Source organism: Cimex lectularius, unplaced genomic scaffold (genome assembly GCF_000648675.2).
Source record: "Cimex lectularius strain Harlan isolate CLEC.00 unplaced genomic scaffold, Clec_2.1 scaffold150, whole genome shotgun sequence".
NCBI lineage: Eukaryota > Metazoa > Arthropoda > Insecta > Hemiptera > Cimicidae > Cimex > Cimex lectularius.
In genome coordinates this window covers 474,278-482,516 of record NW_019392717.1, presented here as the reverse complement: position 1 = coordinate 482,516, position 8,239 = coordinate 474,278, and positions in this window count along the sequence as shown.

The following is an 8,239-nucleotide window of genomic DNA, read 5'->3' as shown; positions in this document are numbered from 1 at the left end:
CTTAAAAACTTACAATTAGCATAAAAAGAACTTAAAAACTTGAAGAAACAAAAGTGAGATAATAAAAAAACGTATGATAGCAAAAATTATAACATCCAAAAACTATTACAATTATAGAAAGGCAGGTGTACTTTTTTTTTAAATTGACGATAGCAAAATGTTTATAGTTGATGGTGGCCTCCACGGACAACAAAACAAACAGTTCCTCAGTGAAGAAGGCGCAAAGCCAAAACCTATTTGAGTGACATACCTGCGAGTGTGAGCGGACCCAGTAGGTGATCCGGTGTTGATTTAACAAAATGTTAATAGTAATATTTTTTAATTAAATGCTCCTTACTAGTGTAAATTTACGGTTTATAGTTGGCAGAAAACTCCGTTTATCATTATCAGCAAAATCTATGCACTTTTCCCCACAAAGACAGTAAGTAGAACAGTTCTTCCTTAGGATAATTTTATTTTTGTTCCCTATTCTCTTTAAAATCAACTCGGCTTACAAACGGCTTAAATACCGCCCAATATACACAGATGAAAGCAAAAGGGATGGAAGATTTGGTTGAGACTTCGTTGTATACAGGCTAAAGGGATGGCAATAGGCCGGTTCCGTTATAAGAGACATATCAATATACCAATCATACATTTGGCTTCTTGTGGATAAAAGCTCACGCAGGACATGGTGGGAATCAAAAGGCTGATGAATAAACAAACAAGGCGATATTAGATGATGATAGAAGAAATGGGAAGAAGACAGATCCAAAACAGCGAAGGAAAGGACAATTGCATCCTTCCCAACTGAAAAAGAAAAAGTCTTTTCTTTCTTTTAGTCTACCTTTCTTGCACTGCGACCTAAATTTTCGTCGTTTCGTGCTGTCTAATGTTCGAGGGTGAGAGAATACAGCTGATCGAACATATGGCACTGCAAGGGGACAGATGGCTGCAGCCGGGCGATATATTGGACAAGGTCTATCAAATATGGAAACGGGTTAATTAACTTCGCTGAATTTAGGGTTACTCGAGACAAGAAATAATAAGCAAAATGGCCACTTTTGACTGTTCTTCTTAAACTTATCGTTTGACCATTGGAAAAAATGTCTTAATGTGAGCTCTTTTTTCTCGCTTCCTCTAACTGTTGTTCCTATGCCGATATTGCTGAGCACAATGTTCCACTATATTACTAGCACACGAGAGTTCTTTTGCCAACTCATCCGCCGTTTCGGTACTCTCGATTCCATCATGTGCGTCTTATCTTGCAAAACACGGCCTTCCATCCCAATCCCAACCGCAGTCCTCTGAGAATTGAATGAATTTCAACTACAGCCTCATTATGGCTGTAATGAGCTGCAGAGGATGGTTTCACGGTTAAACGAAACTGCACTATTTGTGAAATTCATGGAGATGTTTGCTACAATTTGCTCTTACCAACAGCCATTTGCTTGCATGCCCCAGTGCCCGAATCCCCGCTTGGTTGTAGACCACCATCCTAATACCAAGCGGAACTTTCTGACGTCGATGATCTTTACCCCTACAGCAGCACATCCCACAATAGTATCAGATTGCCGTCCATTCGTGAAATGCGATAAACTGGGCAATCCAGATGTTCACTAATATTATTTGCCACATCACCGATAAGTCCATGCTTCTTGTGGTAAGGGATTTTCTAAACCAACAACTTTTAGCTTTTTGTTTCATAAATCTCATTTCTTTCTTTTAGTCTAATGACAATGAGTTTATATTGAGGAAATAATCATAAACCCTCTAATAAACCTATAATACATTTTTCATTCCATCCTCCTTAATTTTTTAACGTTTTATTTGCTCCATAGCGCTGCAGATGTTAATGAAGGAAGGCTCCCTCATAAATCACTTCTATCACATGCGCACCCTTGAGCTAGGATCATAAAAGAATGAGCATGGATCATAAAAAAATCATGTAACATCCTATTGTATTTAACCAACACTCCTTTTTTTTTTTTGATCAACGAACAGTTCGTCAAGGATTTTAAAAATTTCCTTTTTGAATGTCAGCGTTTTAAGGCTAACCCCAATAACGCGTATTTGGGTTAATGAACGTTTAGTTGTAGGAGGACAGGATGCTGGACGTATTTGTTTAAGAGTTAATTTAAGATAGAAACACCATCGAATTGCTTAGAAGTTGAAATAGTTTTGATCTTAAAAGCGGGGTAGCAAAAGAATAAACACTTACAATGATGATACACCAACATCATAACTTACAACAAAAATGATAAAACCGAAAAAAACTACAATATAATATAAAAAGGATCAAATGCCAGATATACAACGTTTATTTATTTTGTTAATTGATAATAACCAAATCTCCTTATTGGTTATTATGGAAAATACGAAATTTATAGATAATCGACATCTACAAGGAACTGGTAAGGATCAGTAAGGATCAGAAAATCCAGTATCAACATCTTATGTAACTCAAGATTGGTTTTTTTGAAGCGATGAGCTGTTCAAGACTTTAAAAAACCTTCCTTTTGAATAGTTTGGATGTTCAGAGGAAAATCCAATTGACCTGCTCCACCAAGTGTTAGTTGCTTGTCTTTTACTTGTGGGAAGCACTCTGAACATAAGTGTTTAATTTAAATACATATAAAAGTATAAAAGAAACGACCAGATGCCAGATGTGTATTATTTATTTTGTTAAATGGTAAAAAATGTTTATAGTAGTGACATAAAGAGATTCGTATTAGTTATTTGGAATTTATAAGGACTGAGAACATTAGTTATCAGCGAAATCTGATCACCCTTGAACTACAAGGATTAACAAGGATCATAAAATCTAGTAACAACATCCTTACGATTAATCTCTTTGTTTTTGATGTCCGTCAAGGCTCTTAACCCGTTTAAAGACTTACGTTTGGCAATGGTTGTGGGTGTCTGGTTTAAGGAAAACTTGTGACGCACAAGAAGGCGATTCAATTTTTATAAACAAAGAGGACGGATGCGAGGCGTTTATTTTTAACGACTGACCACAAAAAAGTAATAGGTATATAGAATATCCAATTTTGAAATAAATAAATACACTTCTCATCCCAGTGTACTTGCTTAATCAGTTACCAGTTTACAGATTCTCATCAATTATATTGGTTTGAACCAAACGATTGGTCCTTCACTCTTTCATAATTTGTTTAGGCCTTCCAGCCACCCATTTAAAACATTTTGGGCATTTGCATAAAGAAAAGAGGCGAATTAAACTGTTGACGCACATCACGGTGGTTGGTTACGTTATTTTATATTATTATTTTCAACGTTCGCCATTCGGTGAGATGGTTGAAATAAAAAACAAACAAAAATGGCAAATATCAGGCGTAAATAATTCCTCTTCGGTCAACAATAACATCCATTATTGAGTCAGAAACCATCAGCAGAATCACAACACAAGATATAATTACGGCCTAATTATTTATTCATTCATAAATATTATTACCATTATTCTTTGCTGTCCAGAAGTGCATTTCAAATAGGTTGTGTTCCAACCATAAGAAAAAAATATTAATTAAACCGCTAACTTACATACTGGTTATACGTCTTACTTTTAATGGGGCGGCTCTACGTTGTTGGTTACGTTTATTTTGTGTAAAATCTTGATTAATGTTCATGCCGAGTTATAAAAGAAGCATAAAAGTTTAAAATGTCTTTTACTTGTTACAATATATTTTACATTTCCTCTTCTGCCAGAAGGAAATTCCGTGCATCCTTTTGCCATGAATCATCAGCACAGCTCATAGAAACTAGTTCCTACATCGTACAAAAGATAGTTTTGTATTTGGATATTACAATGTCCCTTCAAGGATGTTAACCCAGTGTAATAATGTTGTACTGATTTATGAAAAAAAGAAAGATTGCTGATCCATTTTTCAAAATAAACTTTAAAATGATGAATCCCAGTATAATCTAGGTATAGGTATAGGAATAGAAGAAATGGCTACGGCTTGTTGCACCTCGCATGAGTAGATATTTTTTGCTCCTCTATTTTTACAACTTATGGCTTGTTGTTATAAAAATCAGGTTGTTATCAACCTCCATTGGAGTCTTGCTCCTTTGTTTAGGATCTTGCTTGTGGCATTTCCTTTCATAGTTGCAAGAATCTACCCTAACAAAAACATAAAACGTGTTGTGCGGTTTCCCTTTTTTTCTGGCATTACCTGCACATTGTTTCTTCTGACTATTCCTAGGTGCATGTGCCTTTTGTAGGCGACAGTGCGCTGTTAGGTGTCTAACCAGAATCCTTTCAGTAATTTTCTATGAATCTCTTCGCATGCCTCATGCCTGGAGTATTGTTCCACCAGGATTTGGAATCATTAAGGATCCATTTTTGGATGTATCCTTTTTTATGGCAAGGTGCTAGGCCACAATAGGATTCGGGGCCTAGAAAATTCATATTGGCTCCGTTTTTGGAGATGTTCAATTTCTCATTGCCTCTATGTTTTAAATACCCAGAGACCTATGCGAGGGGTCAGGCCATTGGTGTCACTGAGTTCTGCCATGGCTTTCGTACAATTCCGTACGTTTTTTGCCTTTTCCTAGAATCAAGCCTGTCGAAAAAAAATAGCTATATTCACGGAATGTGTTTCAACCCTTTTTCTCTGGCACAGTGTTCAATTGCTACGATTTCAGACTGGAAAATTGTAGTGTATAAATTTAAAGTCAGTTGTCTTCGGAATTCATCCCGAGGACTCCAGCTCCATGCTTTTATCAGTTTTTGAGCGGTAAGTATACTAATAGAAATTGGTCTTCAGAGGGCCCACTCTTCTTCCCTTTCTGATATGAGTACCTTGCACTTCATATTAAAACTGTATTTTGTAGTAGTGGCATCAAATAATGCATGCCTAGTATGGCATCTGCGCTTATATCCTCCCTCAGGTTCCATTGTTCTTCGACATGGCCTTTCCTTGCAGATGGTTGTTGACAAGTGTAATTTAAGTAATATTCAATGTTAGAACAGCTAATAAGTCCGTATTGTGAGGTATCGCTCAATGAAATGGGCTAGTTCTTGCCAAGTCAATACAAACTGTAAAAATATGCACAGGAATCTCAGGCAATCTTTATCTCTTGAAAGCATTAAGATCAGGGATGATCCACCTTGATAATTAAACAATATTTTTTTTAAGAAGAAAAATAACTTTATTCTGGGACTGGTGTCCCCTTAGAATAATTTACATGAGACAAAATATAATAACCTTCTATGAAGTCACATAATTTAAAAAAAAAGGAAAAAAAAGATAGATAGAAATCGTGGCACAATGTATGCCAGTAAGGCGGGCCAGAAGAGAAAATTACGAGGTATATTAAACAAAGACAAAAATAATAAATGTTATCGTGAGGTCTCTGCTTGGAGGGAGAGGAGGTGATTATAAAGATGGGATTTAAATGAGGAGAAGGAGGCAGCGTGACGAATAGATAGGGGAAGGGAGTTCCAGAGTTTAGGGGCTCGGATCAGAAAGGATCTTTCGAAGGTATGGGTTGTATGTTGCGGAAGGATAAGGTCGATTGGGGATGAGCGGGTTTTACGGGTGTGATGTGAGGAGTTGAATTGGAGGGATTGGATGATATAAGGAGGACGACGAGTGTGGATGGACTGGAAAAGAAAGCAACCTAGGAAATACTGGGCACGGAAGGAGGGGAATAGCCAGGAAAGTTGGAAATACAACCCCGACACCCGGGATCCCCGAGGGGTGCCGTACACAAATCTTACGCAACAATTGAAAATACGCTTCAATCGCGCGTTCTCCCTCTCCGAGAGACCACCGTATGCCACACAGCTGTAATCGAAGAAGGGAAGTATAAGGGAAGATACAAGGAGTTTGCGGGTGGAGAAAGGTAAGAGAAGCCAGGACCGACGGAACAGGCAGAGGGAGGCGATGGAATGGCGAGAAATTTGGGAAATGTGAGAATGCCAGGAAAGGTTTTGATCAAAGACTACTCCTAGGTTTTTAACCGAGGAGCAGAAGGGGATGGGGTGATTATTTAGCATGAGAGGTGGGATGCTGGGGAGGGAATTGAGGAGTTGCTTGGACCCGATAATTATGGCGGTGGATTTGGACGGGTTGAGGACTAAGGAATTTTTATGGGCCCATTCATTGATGGAGTTTAGATCTTTTTGGATCTTGAGAAGGGCCGAGTGAAGATCAATATTATCTATATCTATCAGAAAATATTAGTATGAAATGTATATTTTAGATCAAAAAAGTACTCGATGCCTAGTTTTCGGATGAGAAATAACATAACACAACAGGTCAATTTAAGAAATGAACACAGAAATGGATAGTCAGTGTTGCAAAAAGGAAATGGTAAAAACCAAACGGACATGGATTAAGAACTCTGACCCATCACGTTCTACCAACAGACAGAAGAGAAGAAACTGCCCTTTGGATTTAGACTTTGCTATAAAATTATTCGTGCATTCAACTGTTTTATCGTGAGAATTTGTACGTGATTTTTTCTCTCCACGCAATACTGGAGGATTGAGATTTTGTCCCCACTCCAGTTTTCTCTTTTGATTCAATCAATCTTTATAAACAATCTGACAATCATTTTAAAATATACTTACCCTTGACTGGAAAGAAATAATGATGGATTGATCAGTCGTCGACTTTGTGTACGAGATGATAATGAAATAAAAGAAAGTAGGGTGCCAGGCCAAGGCCTTGCTTCAAGTGACGGCATTCTTTAAATAAGGGATGAGTATTTGCTTATACAGGTTTTTTTCTTTCGTCTTATTTGGTTTTTGTTTGAGCTTCAAGCCTAACTGGTAAATACATTTATTTATATATTTATTTTCCATTGATTACAATAGTGTAATATAGAAATTAGTCATAAAATTCAAATATAAAGCGAGATGCAAGTCAAGTTAAATTTACGGCGGTAAAAATACATTTACCGAGTAAAATGTTTTTGATATTAACAAATTTTCAAGTTTTTTTTTTACAATATATGGATGAAATATGGTTATTAGCCGCACTTTTGGTAATATCTGGTGATTTAATTAATTAATACATAACACAAGTAAGAGGTTTTTTTTTATTTCTTCATTTACCTTACTTATGATTCATTTCTACCGATATCCACGACTATACATCGAGGAAGAACTTTTTGGTTTGCGGTCCGTTAGGTGATCTTTTCCACGCTTTATCCCATACCATCTTGCTGTGGTTGTTTACCATCGCACGTATCCTTTGGGTGCATGGTGTAGGTTACTTGAATTTCAGGATCCAGCTTCTTAAAAAGCTGCCACATATGCCATTTCATCGCCGAATATTACTTTTTCTAATTGTATTTTCCGGGTTATTTAGATATCGTGAGATGCGGTCGGGTGTGATGTAGGTTTCAGAAAAACATTTTCTTTATCGTGCCAACGTTTCGATCTTTTATTGAGATCATCTTCAGGGCTCAAAGTGTTTGAGTGCCCACTCTCAACACGACACGCAAGGATGGCACAATTACACAGAAGACAAACACTTTGAGCCCTGACAATGATCTCAACAAAAGATCGAAACGTTGGCACGATAAAGAAAATGTTTTTCTGAAACCTACATCACACCCGACCGCATCTCACGATATCTGAATAACTATAGATTAACGGTCACTAATCTCTACACATTGTATTTTCCATCACTTATTCTTTTATTTTTAATATGCATTCTCTCATTTCCAGAAATCATAACAGTCCAACCTGAGGCGACGGTGTTGTCGCTCTCTCTCTCTCTCTCTCTCTCTCTCTCTCTCTCTCTCTCTCTCATTAATGTTAATCCCGTGTACATAGTTTTTATAAATAGCTATAATGTTAGTCAAAATACTCTCTGTGATCATAAATGTTACCTAAGAAATTGTTAGTCAGAACAAAGTTGTTGAACCTTAGTCATATGTGTGGTGATTAGTGACCGTTAATCGATGATTATTCAGAGATCGTGAGATGCGGTCTGGTGTGATGTAGGTTTCAGAAAAAGGTTTTCTTTATCGTGCCTACGTTTCGGTCTTTATTGAGATCATCTTCAGGGCCTGGGATTTAACATTGTTTGAATTTAACAAATATACGTAGGATGTGGAAAACAGTGAATTTATACAATGCAAAATATATTTTTTACATTCTATCACGAAAGATATTTAAACTGAGAAGGCAATCAGCAAAGTAAATATTAGATGAAGCTTGTGTTTCATTTTCATGTTTTTCAATGTTGTTCAGATGTCCGATATTTCATTAAGTCGAATTTCAATT